Source organism: Corvus hawaiiensis, chromosome 6 (genome assembly GCF_020740725.1).
Source record: "Corvus hawaiiensis isolate bCorHaw1 chromosome 6, bCorHaw1.pri.cur, whole genome shotgun sequence".
Classification (NCBI taxonomy): Eukaryota; Metazoa; Chordata; class Aves; order Passeriformes; family Corvidae; genus Corvus; species Corvus hawaiiensis.
This window is the reverse complement of record NC_063218.1, coordinates 13393447-13412437: the sequence shown is the minus strand read 5'-3', so window position 1 is coordinate 13412437 and position 18991 is coordinate 13393447. Positions and strand designations below refer to the sequence as shown.

The 18991-nt window shown below is 39.0% G+C and overlaps 1 long non-coding RNA gene across 3 annotated transcripts in view; it reads right to left on the bottom strand.

Moving 5' to 3' along the window:
• Positions 1-861: 861 nt before the first annotated feature.
• LOC125326857 overlaps positions 862-18991 on the bottom strand; it is a 37356-nt gene continuing 19226 nt past the window's right edge. The window contains exons 1-5 of one of the 3 annotated variants that reach the window (XR_007204037.1): positions 11437-11527; positions 9853-9960; positions 5086-5112; positions 1819-1877; positions 862-1299 (exon numbers count right to left, since the gene is read on the bottom strand). This is a non-coding gene — a long non-coding RNA (uncharacterized LOC125326857). Of the gene's footprint in view, positions 1300-1579; positions 5113-7823; positions 9230-9852; positions 9961-11436; positions 11528-18991 lie in introns of those variants that run through there. The other 2 variants (XR_007204036.1, XR_007204038.1) reach the window with 2 other exon arrangements.

Sequence of the window (18991 nt, the reverse complement as noted above, 5' to 3'; positions counted from 1 at the left end):
TCCAAGGAGGTTCAGAAGCTGGAGGGATCTGGGCTGGCAAAAGGGATGAATTACAGAGGAAATACTTTATCAGGAGAGAAGGAGAGTTACAGTGTTGGGAAAAATATTCTGACAGTGAGATGTGCTAAGCTGGGTGGGGGGAGGACAATGTCTCCTTTGCAGGATTCATCATCAGAATATATTTATTACTGTGTTGTCCAAAGTACTTTACAAATTCTAAGATATGATTGTATCTTACACCTTGGCAAGGAACAGAACAGATGTCCTTATAAAGGACAATTTAATCAAGGAAAAATAACAATTAGGCAGGAATTTGCTAAAGGAATCAGTAACTGTTAACTCATGGTCAGCCCAAAAAATGTAAAAATTATCTGGCTGAATTTTGCCGTGCTGAGCTCTGACTGCTCAAAATCTACATTTCAGTCTTGTACAGTTTTTTGTACCAAATAGCACTTTACAGAAATAAAGTAAAAAATATTATCTTATTTCACTGTCTGTGGGCTAATATTTTCTCTCTGAAGGTTGCTAACTCCATTTCCAACACAAAAATCAAAGGCAGGTCACATGTTGAAAATATATATAATGTCCTCTGCAGAGTGCTTTAACATGCCCAGCAGTATATTCCCACTTTATTCCTAGAAGAGTAAAATTACAGTGTGTAGCAGGGCTGGCACCATGCTTCCATGCCGTGCAGACATTAGAGCAGAGGGAATGATTCACAATGAATAGTTTAGTCAGTAAGTTTAGCCCTTTTTCTGCTTATGGGATCTCCATGGGCAGACTGAGGTTTCCTTGAGTTTATTATGCAAAAGAATTCAAAGAGATCCTTTTTCCTCTCTAAGTACTTCTAATTGCTCAGGAACACTTCTCTGTGAACATTCCCCAATCACTTCTTGAGCTTTGTGAGATATGACTGCTTTGATGAGTCACATGGTGTTGATTTATTTTTCCAATGTGTTCAGTGTGCACATATTCATGTGTATGAATCTAATACCCAGTTTCCATCAATACTTATGCATGCTGTTCTGAAATTCTCAGTGAATGGCCACAATAGTAATAGAATCCTACAAATGTCCCTAGAAAGCAAACACAGCTAGAAGACAGTATGGTTGAGAGCAATCCATTTGCAAATTCCAGTAAATGAACAATGGTTGATAGCAATCCATTTCCAAATTCCATTGAAGGCACTTTTTTTTTTTTTTAATGGCATTTAGCCAGCTATAGTAGATTCTGTGAAAAATATTGTCAACTCTGCTTTCCATTCATTTCATCCTGTGTTTCTCTCTTCTCATGAAGTAGCTGTGGGAAGGAAATAATAGCAAACTTCTCCTCCCCCTCCCCCCGCCCCCCCCCAAAAGCAACCAACAAAAAACAAACCCACAGGTTTAAAGTAAATATCTTTGAGCACCAAATAGCTATCTCCTATTTTTCAAGCCCAGACTTAATACATTGCAGTTGTACCTGGGAGGTCTATTTCGTTCAGCACCTACTCGCCTCCAGGATGAGGATTCAATTAAGAAATATAAAAGATAATATGATGCTATAGGGACAAAAGTACTTTTGAAACTCTAGCCAGGCTTTCTGTAAATAGAGGTACACTTCTTTGAAAGCAAACATTTCCTGTTAAAATGCATCAGCTTTCTATTCTGTGATCCTCCACTCCAAATTATAATAGAAAATATATAATGGAGCATAAAAACTAACAGATGAGAAAAATGCACCTTCAATGTGAATTTTACCTCCTAGCTGCAAGGCTATCCTCAAGAACCTCACTGTAGCTGCAGACTGTTACTACGGCATAAATTAACTAATCCTCACCAAAATTCCTTATGATTTTCTAGGAAAAGTGATGTAGTATCCTTTCTTCATCTGGGCAACTAGAACAAAGATGTGAAAAATCATCAGATTTTGCCTACTCACTTTGTGAGACAAAATAAAAGATTTTCCAAAGCATTTATACTGTGCAATATTTCTTGTGCACAGGGCACTGGATGGGTGACTTTGCTTACTTGCTGAGAGATCTAGGTCCTTCAGCAAGGTTTGTTTTGGATTGGGAGATGAACGATATGAGGGATCAGAAGTGTACAACTGTGAACACTTCAGGATGCATTATTGCTTCTTCATTGCAAAGGGATAAGAAGTGAAGTCCAGTCCTTTGGACATCGTCGTAGTACTTGCTTTGCACCTAAATTTTTTGTAGCTATTGAAACAAGGCTGTTAAAACTAGTGAATAAATTCACTATATAATCAACAGAAAACCTGAAAACCTCCCCATTAATTCTGCCTGTTTGGGATTTTATCCATAAAATTTATGTTTCATTTACACTTGTTAGGCAAACTGGAACTCCACTCTCAGGAACAGGGCTGGGTTGTAAGCAATAGGGTGAGACAGCATGTTCTACACCCTCAGGTGCCTGAACCAGGAGACCCTGCCTTGCCCTCTGTCGCAGCCAGCAGAGACTTTGCGATTCCCCCTCAGTGTGACCAATGCATACCTCAGGGACATGGAGACAGTATGGGATCCAGTCCTTATCAGCAGTCATCATGTATAACCTTAAAAGGGCCAAACTGGCACAACCAGAGCAGGTTTAATCCAGATATTTTCCAGTTTTTGAGTGCTAAAACTCACAATGTCATTGCTTACTTTAAATTTCATAGGTGCATTTCCATTGTGTTTTGGAAGTATAGGAATTGAACAAGCAAAAATATAATTGTTTGTTCTGGCCTTCACACAGAAGTGGTAGAAGACAGTTACCCTCTACATAACCTGTTATTAAGCATGAGATGGAAAACAATTTGAATGGAAGTTACAGTTACTTTGTTTAACAGCGTAGTGAAATCAGAATTCAGGCCTATAAATTTTATGTTAAGGCTCCATAGAGGTGGATGGAATAGATTTCCTCTTCTTCCTTCCAACATTTAACATTTTGCTCCTTTTCTTACCTCTCTTCTGGTAGCACTCATGCACACCTTTCTTCACATTTCTTATTCCTGCATAGTCTCATATCCAACTCCTGCTCATTTAGTCATTCTTCTCAAAGCTGGGGCTAGTGTCCATACCCACGTGTTCCTCCTTAGCTACGTCTCAAGGTTGCCATGTTTCTCAATGTTCTGGCCAATTTCATATGTCGTGTTCTGGACCAACATAATTTTTTTCAATTTTTTTCCATAATTGTCAGAGATGGAGCGCGTACACCTACCAATAAGTGTGTGCTCATTTGCTCCATGTCCAAAGTGGCTGGTCTTTTTTTCTTGTTAAACACAAGCTCTTCCAACCCCCCTCACTCAGAGCTCTCCATTCCCAGGTTCCCTACACCCTTTCTTTCTCATTTTTTAGTGACTTTCCACGTGAAGCTTTTTCCTCCTGCTGCATATCCTTTGGGCTCAATCAGAACCAGAGGAGAGAGATGGTCTCTGCCATTAGTTGTGGATCCAGAGATCCAACCAACTCCAGCAAGCAGGACCAAAGACCTGCTCAAGTGACAGGGCTACATATCTTAGGAAATGTGATGTAACTGTACAACCTGATCGACCACAGACACTCTGACAAATATAACAAGCCTCTAATAAGCATAAATAAATATTGTTGGGTTTTTTTCCAGAAGCTTAAGGTTTGACCAGTTTTCAAGGCACAGTTTTAAATTGCAGAGCTGTTGAGGAAACAACTGAGAGGTATATTTATTTTTAAACACTGGCACATATTTTCCCTAATCTTGTTCTCAGAAGTGAATATTCACCTGAAACAGAGCCATACAGCAGAAAAGCTCTGACCTGAATGTTAAATTCTGGCAAAGCAATATCTGCTTCAAGCAGATTTTGCCAAAGAAAATTTCCATCCACCCTCATTATAGATGTGGATATTTCAGAAAAAAACCTAAATTCCACATTAAAGAAAGAAACTGTAATAGCAATACTGGAAAATTAAGTTATCTAATTAAACATCAAATACAAACAAGATGCTTTCCTTTTTCTGGGCTTGGCCCATCAATATGTAGCATTCCTAACCTACGGTGAGAATGAATAGCTATCCACCTGAACTTTTAATATGTTAATTTCTTAACAGGATTTATCAGAAGGTAAGCACTTCACACCTCTTCTGCTGATGGAGTGAAATTTTCTGACTATAAGGAAGAAATATGAAGTGTACAAACTGTAGGTCGTGCAACATCCCTTTGAGAATATCCTTCTGGGTATTGGTCACTGCCAGTAAAGGTTGATTTCAGACAGGAGAAGCATAATTATCCCCATTAAAATCTATACAATTAACAATACTTGCCACACAGTGGAGTCTAGGTTACCATGGTACTGCCCTATCTCGAGAGTAGGAAATAACTGTGGTATATCAAATTCCATCTCATGGTAATTGTTACTTTTTTACTGACCACCCATGTGGCATTAAAAGTCTCCTGCTCAACTAATTCACCTATTTTAAAGCATATTATGGCTATATTTATTCTCCATTCCACCTCAAATCACTAGTTTTCCAAGTACATAATGCTGGGTTTTGAAATACCCCAGAACATATATTTATGTGATGAGTAGGAAAGAGGCATTGAAGGTGGAAGAGGAAAGTGGAAAAGAAACATACTGGGGGCATGGGGCTCAGGGGAGTGTCTGAGGTGCCTCTGTCCAGTAGAAGAGAGATGGGAAAGGAATGAAGGCAAATGTGAAATATATGTATCATTGATAATTTTCTGACTACACAGGAATATGCTGCTGAAGGAGACAGGAAGAATAAATTCAGCAACATAGGAGATGAAGAAGATGGTGAAATTGTGCCTGACATGATGATTGAGCTCCAAAGAGGGGCTAACTCAGAACTGTATAGAAAATTTCCTTCCATAGACTTATCCCAGCAGCAAAAAAACCTACCCCCACTGCAAGGAGAGCTAGGGACTGGTGTATGGTGAAACAGAAGGAGATATGTGAATGGAAGAAGTGAGTGGGGAAAAGAGAGAAGGAAAAAACCCAAACTGTGAAACAGGGACATGAGAAAGATGGGGCAGTAAAAAACACACTTTAAGATCTTAATAGGCAGGAAAACAAAATGCATTTGGTTAAATTTTGCACCTGAAATGACCCTACCTTATTTGTAGGGTCTCCTTAAACATGCTGATATTCCAGCAGCAGCAAAAAAAAAAAAAAAAAAAAAAAAGCTGTGACATGCTTTCAAAACAAAATACAAGTACATACCAGTTAATTACTTCACCTATTACCCACCCACTCCTCCCCCCCACCAAGATTTATAAAAGTTTTCTAGCTTAGGGAATGGTTTACACTTTTCCTTCCAAATAATATATTTTTAAAATATGTGCATTGCTTTGAGACACCCTGGTTTGAAGGACAATTTTCTAGGATGTCTTGTTTTTAGCATCCTAGGTTCTGGTATGTGTTATATCACACAAAGTTATGTTTGGGAATGTCCTTATCAAAGGAGAAACTGCCAGATTATTGTACAGGAGAAAGAGAATTTTGAAAGCTACAGTAAAACTTGCCTGATAGTTGAGAGATTCAGGACATATTTCTGAACTTAACATAATTTTCACTCCAGCTTTACAGTTCACCTTTAACACATATCACCTTTTAAAAATATTTCCACAAGCATCATGCATGCTACCATCAGAGTGTCAGCTTTAACTGCGAATTCCCTGGCTTCGTTATCTGTTTAAGTTTAGCTGCTTATCGCTGAGGCAGCGCGATGGTGGCCACGTCGCAGTGTGCAGGTGGGGAGGCTCCAGGTACACAGAGAGGCTCCGATGGAGCAGCAGATCCCTGCCTGTGCTCAGCTTTTCACACACCATTATTGCCCTTGTGCACAGGGTTAAGGCAGGAGGGACATTGTCTGTAGGGTGGGCTTCTGCAGGATTGGGCCCACAGCCTGTTAAAGACAGGCAGATAAATCTGAGCTGGACTCTGCATTAGTTTAACGTGGCTCTTTGTATTTATAAACAGCAATATGCTGCTGTTACGAAAGCTATTTCATTTAGTGCCATCTTACATTCAGCAATTTAATTATTCTCTTAATTATTGAAACATTCATCATAGTTTTCCAATTGATTCATGAGGGGCTGGCTGCATTTCTTTAACTCATTAATATAGTGACAGAAAATTGACAGTCTTTTTGCTAACCTCCTATCTCTGAATGGTAATACTGGGAATATAAAACCTTCAGTCTTTTTTTTTTTTTTTTTTAATTTTTAAAATTTGTATTATTATCACCAGCAATAACTATACTCATAAAGACTCATTTAGTAGCAAAGGAACAGAACGATATATGAGGAAACCCTAATTGTCAATGGTTTTCATAGTGAATTTTGCAAACTAATATCTTCCTGAGACCACATTTTTATTATGAAATGGGTGATAAAGCAGAGATAATTCTAAATCCAAACACATGTTATATGAAATAGATAAACCCAAGATAAAAATTAATAGTGACCTTGCATGCTGGGATATTAGAAATATAATCAAGCATATATATCAGTCATGGCTGGAAAAGGACAGGGAGATGCCCACAGGTGAAAGGTTAATTTACAGGGTTTTTAAATACATTCAAAATAAAATCTGTGACATCTCTCTTCCCTTCCTTGTCCTGATTCCGAGTGTTATTGTTATTGACTGTCTGCAAAACTACTACCTTAAAACATGTTCCTAACTTGCATTAAAAGAAAGATTTCATCTTTCCTTTATTTTCTTCCATCTCCTTTATTTACAGGCTGTTTAAGTAAAGGCACAACATTCTATGTCTCTATAATTTTTTTGCAATTGTTATTTATTTCACTTTTATAGTTTCTAAAATATCTGGTGCTACCCTCAAAGACCTTTCTCAAATTCATGAGTTTTCTCTCAGGAGAGGTTGTCCAGAGTTTGAAGCATACAAGGTCTCATCTTAATGCTTATATGAGTACTTCTGCCCTTGGATATTATTCTCATCTTCACAATGCTATGCAAATCAACAGCTACTTCCCTGTGCTTCCAGCTAGGACTTCTGAATATAGTGTGAGTAACTGGAAAATAGCTAAAAAAGAGCGTCAGAAATATAAAAGTTCAGCCCTGAGCATGTCTATATGTGCGTGTATATATATGGATGTGTTTGTAGATGTGTGTACTAGTCATATACTGTAGTTTGAAAAGTGGATCTGTGTAAATCAATGCATTTATTTAGCTCTCTCACCAACTCTCTCCCTGAGTTAACACCCCAGCACACACAATGCTAGCGAAGGTGATTATCTCTGCTAGCATAATTCCTCCGTAACATCTGCTTTCGCCCATAACACTCCACTAATTTTTCCCTCATTTCATTACACATAATTTTCTTTCAACACAATCTACATGTATTAAGTGGTAATGACTTTCCAGTTAAGAGCAAATCGACGCCAAGGGACCCCCCCCTCGATTGCCTGCCGTGCCTGACTCCGGCTATTAAAGATAAATTTGGTGCCTCAGAAAGCTGCAGTAAGCTAATCAATCAATTAAGCGGTTAGGACATACATTATCAAAATTCCACAGTGCGGGGATGCGTGAGAGCATGCTGACATACTTGGTATGATTTTAGGAATAAAAAAAAATTTTGAGGTTGAAAGTCAGTATTCAGTGTCTTCTGAAATGAAAACTCAAGCTATTGCACACTACCGATGGCAACTTTGGTGTCTGTGCTGGTACAATTTCCACTGCAGCTTTTATACCTCGTGCAGTTTACTAGTGATACCAGAATGGAGCTGATGACACAGTAAAATCTATTTTTAAACGATGTGAGGATTCTGGTGCAGAATAAGGCAATGCTATTCGCAGTTAAGCTGGATGTTCTGTCCCTAACTTGTCATTGTGTCTCTAGGAACTGCCACAGCTTTAAAACACTGATTAATATTCTGTATTATGTGTTGCAAAAAGGTGGTTTAAGGACAGAATGGCAGCCATCACATCCTGTTGTGTCAAGTTTTATCTTCAACATTGCTTTAATATTCATTCGGAGTTTAATTTTGGAGAGTATTTAAAGCTAGTAAAACAGATTCTAAAATAAACTGAAAATTTCTTTCAACTTTTTTGTTTTCTAAAAAAACAGCTCCTAGTGACGTGATGTCCTTTGCAGGACTGACTTACAAAACAGCTTCAACCCAACCAGAAAAAGTTACATTCACCGATAATTGAGTTACATTTGAGTACAAGGAAATAATATACACAATATCACTTACCAGCCCTTCATTACTTTGTCTATCTGTGTTATTTTTGGCATTGTGTTGTTCTTTATATGGACAAATGATTTAACCAGTTAAAGGTTTTTTAAATATAAAAATATTTTCTCTTGCATCGTGGTGAACAGCCTGCATGCCAATATTTAGCCACATGCTAAGGAAATTGAAACAAAACCCCAAAGACCATAAGAATTATACAAGCAATTTTTATAGCTCTGTCAGGACTAATACAAAAGGAGAGTTAAATGGAACTTTATAGCAGGATTCTGAACAAGACAAAACATGGAAAAAAAAGACCTATTTTCTGAGCAATCAGTAAATTTATAAAATATGTAATATAAAAGGATCATTACAACACTTAGCCAGTTACTTTTCCTGTCATTTTTAAGCATATTGCCTAAAGCTTTGTTATCGTAGTATTGTAGTTATCAGATGAAACTACATGGCAAAACTCCCTGCTTACTTTTCCAGAGTGTTTTCCTCACTTTCTGCAAATTACATTGGAGCATATTCAGTGCATACACTTCTACTAGTGGAAAGAACCATAACATCTTTTTACTGTCTAAATAAATATTCCTTAGCAAAAAAGAAGCATGTTGTCAAAGATAAAAAGGGTGGGTTTGTTTTGTTTTAAAGTATAATACAAATAAAGGAGGTAACTCAATGGCTTCTCTCTGATGTGTTTGCATAAGGAAAAAAGCCCTGAAAAAACTCTAAAAAGAATGGTACAAATGCATATGATACAGGCAAAACACTTAATCCAAGCCCTGCATGTAAAACGCAATTACAGAGCGTTAATAATAGCAGATATAATGAAATAAAAAAATCTACCCACAGAGAATATACAAGTGCATCCTTCAAAAAAACCCCAAACCAGCATGTTTCAATAATATGATGCTGTCCTTTCCTTTGTGGCATTCTTCATTGACTAGGCTGATAATGAAAAGATGTCAGGGAGATTCACAGTTTAGAGTTGTATTTTCTTCCTTTCTTTTGTGCCATTTCTTCCCATTTATGGCTGTTTTCCTGCCTTTGCTCTGTATGGAGGGTATGAAATATTTCAGAGTTATGTTTTCTTGTGAGATGTAAGGCTGAATTTGACTTTATTATCATTACTAAGAGCATGCAAGTTAAGTTTACTCAGTTGAAAAAGACACAATGATGTTGTTCTTCTTGATATAGAAACAGCTATATTGGCTTTTATAGGTTTTTTTAGTGTAGGCTTCTTCTTCTTCTGTCCTAGATTTGATAGCTACTCTATCAGCTGGAATTATTTTTTTTTCTTACTCGTTCTCTTTTTGAAAAAAAAAAATCATTCTGATTTATCTGAAAGCACATCAAAACATCTTTATCTGTTTTAGTGAGTGAGAAATTCCTTCAGATTAAGGGGGAGAGATGGGGGAGAAGGAGGGAAGAGAGGCAAACAATGAAAAAAGCTGAGACCAAACCAGTTTGCCTTCTCCTTTTGTGCAGTGCGTGTAATGACTGAACTTTTGATTTTAAAGTTTTTCTCTGGTGCAGTACTGTAGAAAAAAACCCAAATAAACAAACAAACAAAAAATATCCCCTCGGTGCAAAGACTGGTCTAAGGCAATACCTGGTGAGTGGAATTTTTTTTCTTTGGTTGTTGTTGTTTACTTGAAGCAGATAAAACACCCACCTTAAACCCGCCCTCTATTCAGTTCAGCAGCACCTCCATACTCCAATAAACCGTTTTCATTCCATCTGGCGTGCGTTTGCTCTGAAGACATTTTCCTGTCAATCTCTCCTGCCACATTAAAAATCTGTCATTACTATTGCATTGCCGCCTGGCTCCTGAGATTTGTCTGACTGCTTTATTGCTCCGCTCATTTTTTTTTTTCTGCTACAGCCGAGAAGCAGAAATAAAGGTTTGTTGTTGAAACATGGCTGCAAGGAAAGTAGGAGGCACACATCTGTCAAGGTATTACCTTTCTTCAACCAGGGATTAAGGTGTTTTACTGCTCTCGCTACTGAGCAGTCACACTGAATAAATTTTCTCAGTAGAACATAAAAATGAACTCATACATTTTGAACTGGGTTTCATTCTTTCAAGCCAACCCATATAATTATGCAATGGAATCAGTGTTCAGGGGAAAAAGAAAAGTCAGAAACGTTTGTGTGCACCCCCCCCTTCTCTCTCCTGCACCACCCTTCACATTTACATTATTTAAATGCTTATTAAGAGGGCAAGACTGAGGCAATCAGTACTGGGGAGAGAAATGTTTTTTTACTCTTCCTTGTTGTTGTTACTGGATCCCTTGCAAGGTCAGAAGTGGTACAGGGCTTTACTCCCCATGTTTTGTGTCTGTGATCACAAAATATGCCTGACCATGAATATTCACTGTTAATTCACATCAAAGCAAGCCAGTAGAATTGTGATTTCTGAAATACTGTTTTCTGAAAAAAACTGGCAATATTAGCTTCTGTATAGCCTTCCCATTTCTGCTGCAAACATTAACATTACAGTTCCAATGGTACAAATGAAAATAATTTAAAATTTAAGTATAACCAGTGGAAGTGGTTGTTACACTAAGACAGAGCATGCCAGACCATCCTCCTCAGTCCTCTGCTGGACACTCCTGCATCATGATCTTAGTCCAGTTTTAACAGATCAGACTTCTAAAGCAGAACGGGTTATCTCACAAAAATAAACATTAAACAGGTGTAGGCAAATGAAGGATCATGTCAAACATATCTGTGAAGGGGGACAGTATAAGGAGCTTTATGGTTTGTGTTTTGTAGGGTTTTGGGGGTTTTTTTATGAAAAAGAATAGTACAGCTTTTAAATTTGACGAGACCCCAGGAGAGAAGGACTAGCCTCAGTGCAGGAACCATAAACTTGTCCAAACTTTAAGGAAAGAATAGTAAAGAAAATCCTACAAAGAGTCAGAAATCACAGGTCCATTTGTGGCGTGCAAATACCTCCAGGTAGCTCTGCAGCCTGCCCCCACTGTCAGTTTGACTCGCTCTCTGTTTTGTCCTAGGGTCCCTGCCTCCTAACTTCCACAGTGCATCCTCTCAGGCTCCCCTTTGGAGTGAGACAAACACCTCCCACCAGAGAAACTAACTTGTGTCATTTCTGACTGACATATTTATTTAGCAGTGAGGTAGCTCAGTTCAACAGAGAAATATATCGGATCTACAGTTCTACAGAAAAACTGCTGCTTGAACAAAAGCAAATGAGCTATCCCACAGGTCAGCAGATAATCTGTCACTCACTTACTCTTCACAGTGTCCCAGGAAGGTCATAAGTCACCAGGATATTGGTTCAGTACTGTATTCCCTCAGCCTCCACTTTCTGCTGGCTATTGGCTTTTCTCCATCCATTTCAACCCAGTGAAGACACAAGGAAAAGTGAGCATTGTGAAATCTTACACTCCTCTCCCCAGTCCCACCTCCTTCCCAGAGCTAAGTTGCATGACTGAATTTACAGCTTTCTTATGCCAGAACAGCACCTGGGAACATGTCAGGCTGGATTGTGAGGCAAAGCTCCATCCCAAAATATTTCCAGGTTTTAATTCTTCAGGGGAAGGAACCATCTTCTTGTTCTGTGTCAGTATCTAACACCTTGCACAATGGGGGATTTAGGGTTACATAGTGCTTCAGTGCAAATTATAAATAATAATGTGTGTGTGGAAATACAGTTCCTTCAGCTATTTTTTTTATGGCATCCTTCAATGTGCCTCTTTGGCTTAGACCATATTTGCAAGTAGCTGGTGCATAGGAATAAATAGATATAGTGCATAATTGGTACTAAGGACCTCGTGTCCACAATGTATCTTTTTGGGGGTTACATCAAATTAATTCTAGTCTGGTCCCATGGACTTGATGTGCATTAACAAGTGGAATGCATTAGGTGTGATTGCAGAGCACAACTTCTATATTAATTTCATCTGAAAGAAACCCAGTTTGTGCTCCCTGAGCCCACTCTGCAGTGCAAGCCACAGCACTCCCAACACACTAGTGTGAAATTCAGCTGATGCCTTCCCTGACACCCCTCGTGTTTGCTGGATCCTGTGTGTGACTGATGCTCCTTCATGGGTGCTGTTTGCAGAGAAGCAGAGCAGTAATCTGCTACACCAGGTAAATTCTGCAACGCATAGTTAGGATGCAAATCACTTGCAGATAATCAACAAAAAATAGGGAGAGAGAAAGAGAAATATATACCTCTTCTTATTCTTCCCCCCCTTCTTTTTACACAAACAGCTTTCTCAGTGACTTTGTCTGATACAACCCTCAGGCAAGTTGAAGCCTGTAGCAGTGTTACACTTGACTTTAAATTCAGATAATTTGCACAAAGTGGGGGGTTTTGGGTGGTCTTTCAAAATCAAAATTTGAATTTTCTTCCAGACGTGTTTGCAGGTGATGGCCCTTTACCTACTAACTTCTTCTGTCCCAGCATAGATAGTTCAGAGTAAAAAATGCTGTCAGTACCTGTAGTTTCATTTGCAAATCCTGTCTGAAGTGGGTAACTGCTTCATACATTTGGGTGTGTTTAAATTACATATCAGGATCCAGATCAAAGATGGCAAATGGCCTCTTGCCAAGATACTTTAAATATCAGATCATATTTGTAAGAGAAAACCATAAGGAGCCAAATTTCCAGAAAATGTGACACTACTGGCAGTCCTTTTGGGAACCTCAGAGATCATTTTTCTCTAAAACAGAAAGTCATTGCCCCTATTTTTATTTGAGCAAGTATTTAAATAAGAACAGTTGAAACTAAAGGGAACTCCATGTCTCATTCCTCATTAAACTGACCACTTGATTTTAATTACCCAGGAAAAACATGACAATATTTTCCCATGGATGAGGAACCTTCCCATCCAATCAAAGCAGCTGGAAGCTTGAATTTAAATATGCATAGCTGGTCAAAACAGAGGGATACGGTTGACAAGTATTTGAGATAAGAATCTGGGCTCTACAGTTTGATCTGGTTCTCGGGTTATCTGTCTAACCATGGCTGCATCTCATCCAGTCAGGCAGTGGTTATCAAAGCCTTACATGCAGTCCCAGTGGAACAAGTCAACTGCATGTATTATCTTCATTCCAAGAACCAACTCCAGATACACAGAGCTTTAATAAGTAAATGATTTCTTCTGCCCACAACTCAATAATTAATACCTCCTCTCAAAAAATTAATTCAAGCTGCCTTCACATGACAATTTTAGACTCCATGCTCTCATCCCAATTAACATAAAGCCAATTCTTGCTCTATGCATTTAGGTCATCCCATCTTCACCTGCTTTTATTCTCCTCTTATCAGTAAAATTAGGTTAGATCCACCTCAGGTCTATATAACTAATGAAAGGCCCTTTTCCTGAGTAAAACTAAATGTATTCATCTTCTTCTTTCCCAATAGGAATGAGGAATTCACTTATCCCAGTCTCATAACTGTCCCTATCACATCTCTCCACAGAGCAATGCCAGCTAGTGCCAGCTACCCAAGGACAGATATTGCTTTTAGCGTGGGAAGAAAAGAGAGTCTTCAACCAGTACATTTTGAGGGAAAGAAAGGGCACAGAGCTACCCAGAGTCAGGCCTTGAATTCTTTTTTTTTTCACTGATGAAAGTAGCAGCTTAGCCTGTTCTCTTCTCATATCACCTGCCACTGGAAAAGAACATATTAGCTTCTGCACAGGATGTCCAACACCTGAACCAGAGCTAAAGTGAGGAAGTATCATCTCCTTTGCTGCCATCCACTGAGCCTTTTTACACAGATACTGCTTTATCATGCCCAGGCACATACAGATTTGCCAAGGGGGTTCCTATTCTCAATAACCAGCCAACACAGGACCTCTCCCATGCTTTGTCAAAGGTCTGTTGAGGTAGCAGCTGTACCTATCATTTGCAGGATGGACAGAAAGACATTACAGAATGGAAAGACATCCACTGATATTGAGTGAGCTTTGAGAGAGACATTTTCTACCTCACGCCTCCTGAACTAGAGAAGTTCATGTCCACTGTGAAGCACCTGTGTGTGGAAGCCGGGGAGGCAGCTCCTCCTCTGCCCATTCTCTCCCAGTCTCTGCGACACTGTAGTCACTGACCATACAAGCACCACACAAGGAGCAGTGGAACAGGCTCAGGGGTGTGTGCTTGCGAAACCCACATGGAATCACTCCCAACAAGACTACTGCTCACATGCCTACAGTTACATGCTGAACCATCTTCTGTGTCATGGTCTCTCATCTCTCTGCTGCTAGGAAGGAATTACCATGAATGATTGATGCAGAGAGGTGTGAGCAGCTCTCTCCCAGGTCTGTTTGCTTCTACAGAGCATGCACTTGTGTTTTGCCTCATCTTTTCTGTCTCCCTCTGCAGTGGTGGTCTGAGAAGATCTTACCCCCAGGGAGAATTTGCACTGCTGATGCACAGATCCCAGTGCTGTGCCTCAGAAAGCTACTGCATGCTGCATTACAAGCATGGTGGCAGACCTCTATCATCATCTTCCAAGGGCCACAGTTTATGATTTTTTACCCCAATATCAATTAACAGTGATATTGGCATTCTTCATTGATCAAAAACTACATGTTGGCTATTAATTTACTAAAGAACTCCAATCAAAATTTGATATTTTTCATCATATATTCCCTCCCGCAGCCCTGTTTAGTTTGTACTCCCCACATGGTAAGTGCTGTCTCCCTGATAAGCCCCATTGGCTCACAAATTAAACTGAAAAAGCTCCATTCTCCTGTCACTGTACATAACCAGGAGATTTTGGGAAGAATAAGAAAGGACAGAGAGGTATTCTCTCTTTAAGTCTGTTCATAACACTGCCAACATGTGTCCGAACAACCTCTGCAGCAGACTGTGCTGCAGGTAGCCTTCAGGAAGTGTTTCTTTTTTGCAAGCCAGTGAGTACTTTAGAACCCAGGGCTGTTTGAGCACCTCTCAGGATGTCTTCTATGTCTTCTATGGCTGGACCCGGTGCTGCACTATGCTCAAATATTTATGGATTACTGCTGCACAAGACTGCAAGGATAGATTGGTTTCCTCTTCAGAAAAGAAGTGGGAAGAGCAGAAGCCCCACCATCCATTCTGATCTCTGTGCCTGCACTTGGCGACAGGAATAAGTTTTATTACGAAATATAAGAGCTCTTACCCCAGAACATAGAGGTGAAGTGTCTGCTCTTGTGTCTCAGCTGAAGCTGAAACTGGCCTGGAAACCCTGAGGTCAGTTTACCCAGGGAAAGGAACTGCCACTGTGACATTCCCCTCTGGAGGGTGACTGCAGCACCTCAAGGGGCACCGGGGCTCAGTGGCTGTTTACCTGTGCTCTGTGATGCTGTGTCCTGCAGGGCATGTGTGAGTCCATGAAATAATGCTGAATCGGAGAGGAAATTAAAAACCACAGCTACATTGATCTGCTGAAATTTTAGAGGGAGTTCAGGGCACACGAGGAGACTATCCATCTTACCTCATGCAGGGCCAGCTTGATTGGCCTACTGAGGATTGCAGATGGCAAGGCTGCTCACCTGTGGCCAGGAGGGCTCCCAGTGCAGCAGCAAATACAGCAAAGCAGGAGGATGGGGAATGAGTGGTCACAGCTGCCACCCTCTGTCCTTGCAGAGCAGCAGAGAAATCATTTAAAGATACAGATCTGTTTTCCAGCCCTTGCTCTTTTATCCACAGGAGCCAAAGCCCATATTTCTACATAAGGATTTTTCTCCTACTAAGAGCCATTAGGTTTTCAGAACTCTTTGGTGTATGTGGTCATTATTTAACATTAATTCACAACTAAATCTTTTGGTTTAATCCACCTTCCATTAGTTTACTTTCTTAATTCAAAAACTCCAGGGGACATTCCACATCAACTTCTACCTCTGTATGGAATCACATTTCATTTTCTAATTTAAACAAGAATAAATAAAAGCTAACTTGGGATCGATGACTTTGCCTCAGATAACAAGCTCTCTTTCTACAGTTTGGACTTCAGTTTGGACTGAGGGATCATTTCTCAATATGTAACTTAAAGATTATGGGTTTCAAACTACTTCAGAAGCTGTCTTTATGCCAGAGCAGTGATAAATAGGGAGTTCTCTAAGTTAACAGTGATGTCATAGTTTTCTTTGGTAGCTGGCATATTCTGTACATCATTATATAATCAGAGATTTTTACATTCTTTTTATAAATCACAGCCTATTTTTCATTCTTTGCTTCCTCCCACTTCATTTGCTATTGGCGGCTGCTGCTTAAGTTCCCTTACCTCTTGGAAAGGAAGTAGGTTAAGAACAAAAATGAGAAATCTATGAGATTAAGGCAAACATGTGGGTCCCACTGAGAAACGGTGCATCTTACAATAGTACCAGCAAAACAGCTTACTTTTAAGGCTAAATTGCTAAATATATCCAGAGACTTCTGTGAGACAAAAGCAGCTGTCTTCTGCTTGTTTTCGGTTGTTAGACTCCTGATGTCCCAAAAAACACAGACACATAGAGGGTCAAAATTGATGCAATCAGGATAATAAAATCACTCTGACAAGGCTGCAGTTTGTACTTAGTTTATAATTAGGAGTCTTCTCTCTCAGGTTAAGATAGTGTAAAGTTCCAATGAATTGTTAAGCTATTCACAGCACTCTGCTGCTACTAAACTAGGAAAATATAGGAAAAAAAAATAGGAAAAAAAAAAAAAAAAAAAAAGTCCTAAAAATACCCTCATGTAAACACATCAGAAATTGGAGGATGGGAAATCCAGACAAAAACCAAATTCATCTAGAGTTGTGTCTTCTACACGGGAAAATGGTAAGACTTTGTAATATGTAATTTGAGAGTAGCTGACAAGGAATTATTGTCCTTAAAAATAAAGTGAACCAAGTGAGCCTCAATTAGGATGGATTTTAAATATTTTAAGTTGATTTTTAAAAATCACAGATTATGGTTTTTGTACTTTAAAGCTGACAAGAACCTATTCCAGATCAACTTTTTTTTTTTATTATTCTAAAGATAAATAAGAAGATTCCTTATGACTTCTAATCTGGAGGACAAATTAATACAGATTTCTGATTTTGGACTGTATCTCTAATTCTAAAAACTTCTCTGCACAGATACAAACACCTGTCTTCATGGACCTGTTTGAACACCTTCAGCCAAACTTCCCTTTTCTTGTCTAGAGGGCATCTCATTTTTGCCAAGGTTCTTTAATGCATTGTTCAGCCTCAAATGATTACCTTACCTCCAATCAAAGTTGACTTAGAAGAGTGTGAATTTCAAACACCTCTCTACCCTACAGTGAGAAATTAGAAGTGTTTCCATAATTACCTGCTATCAGGGTCCAAAAGCTGAAGTAGCATCAAAACAGGAGAAACTTACTAAAAACTCATCTGAATTATTGTCTGTACTAACATTACATTGAGCAGACTTTGGGAATCTTCTAGTCTGAAAAAGCTCAAAATCAGAACTAAATCCTGTGTAGTTCTGTACTTTGACTGTGTTCATGAAAGAGAGGATTACAGAATTATGTTAGTTTAGAATTTTTACTTTCCTCTGGGTCAGAAGAATATCCTATAGGTTGCAGATTTTTGCTTTTCATGTGCATAGAAATGTAGCATGGTCATTTATTAATTTATATTTATCATAAGTTACATGAATTAGATGCAGATCTAAGGCATCCAATTACAATTTCAAATTTATCCAATACCTCACTCACTCACCTAGTTAAGGATGTGAACTGCATTCTGATTTTGTGTCCAAATTGACTGCCATCAATATCCAAAAATCCAGAATCAGCTCCCAAAATAATGTGAAGTTGGTGTAGAAATCACAATATTTTAAAGCCCATCTTAAATATTTGCTTTAAAATAAAATCGACTGAACTTTTAAACGTTCATTTTTTTCAAACTGTACTTGGCAAACAGAAGAGCTATAAATGCACATATTGCTAAAATAAAATAAAGAAGGTTTTTTTCTTTAAATCCTACAGGTGTTAATAACAACACCAAAGATGGCATGATTCCTGATGCAACTTGGAAAATTGACTACACTGCCTGTTTAGCTGTCCACAATGAAAGGCTCGCAGCATTGACTTCTACTCTGTGTCAATATTTACTGCTCCTTAGAGCAGAGTGGCTCAGAATCAGGGACCTGATTTTTTAATTAACAGCCAAGCTCAGAATTTTGGGTGGTTTAAGTACTGTACTGTTTTCTGTACAGAGCTGGCTGAGGTGTGCTGAACATGCAAATTTCTCCCAGTGTCCTTAGCCCACTGCTTGCTTTGAGATGACACACCCAGGCTCTTCCACTGGTGTACGGTGTGCTCACAGCTGGGCAGTGATTACCTCTCCTCTGAAAATGGCTTTAATCACTTAGTGAGGGGGAGCTTTGCAGGGCCTCTAAAATACATTTACACAGCCATATTCATCTCTCAGTAGCCTGAAAAAGATTTTTCCAAAGTTAAACATAAACATTCAGCTTGCAGGTGGAACCCATGGGACATGCTCAGTTGCCTGGAAAATCACTTTTAAAATTAGCATCTCTGCTCTGTAATATATTATGTGTGGTTTCTTTCTTGCCTTAGAAGGAATGAAAGCACTGACTACAGGACCCAAATGTTATTGTGCTGCACAAAATTGCTTTCCAAAAGGGGCTGGACTGGTAAAAATATTGGTTTCACCTTTGTAACACCTCTTTTTCTCAAGAGAATTTTCCCAAAGTACCAGATTTTCCTGCTGAGTCAGCCCAAGTGCCTGTGTCAATGGCCTCTGGAGAGAAACACCTCAACTCATCCACAGAATGAAGGCTCTAGCTGCAAAAGTCAGAATTTCCATACACAGTTTTCAT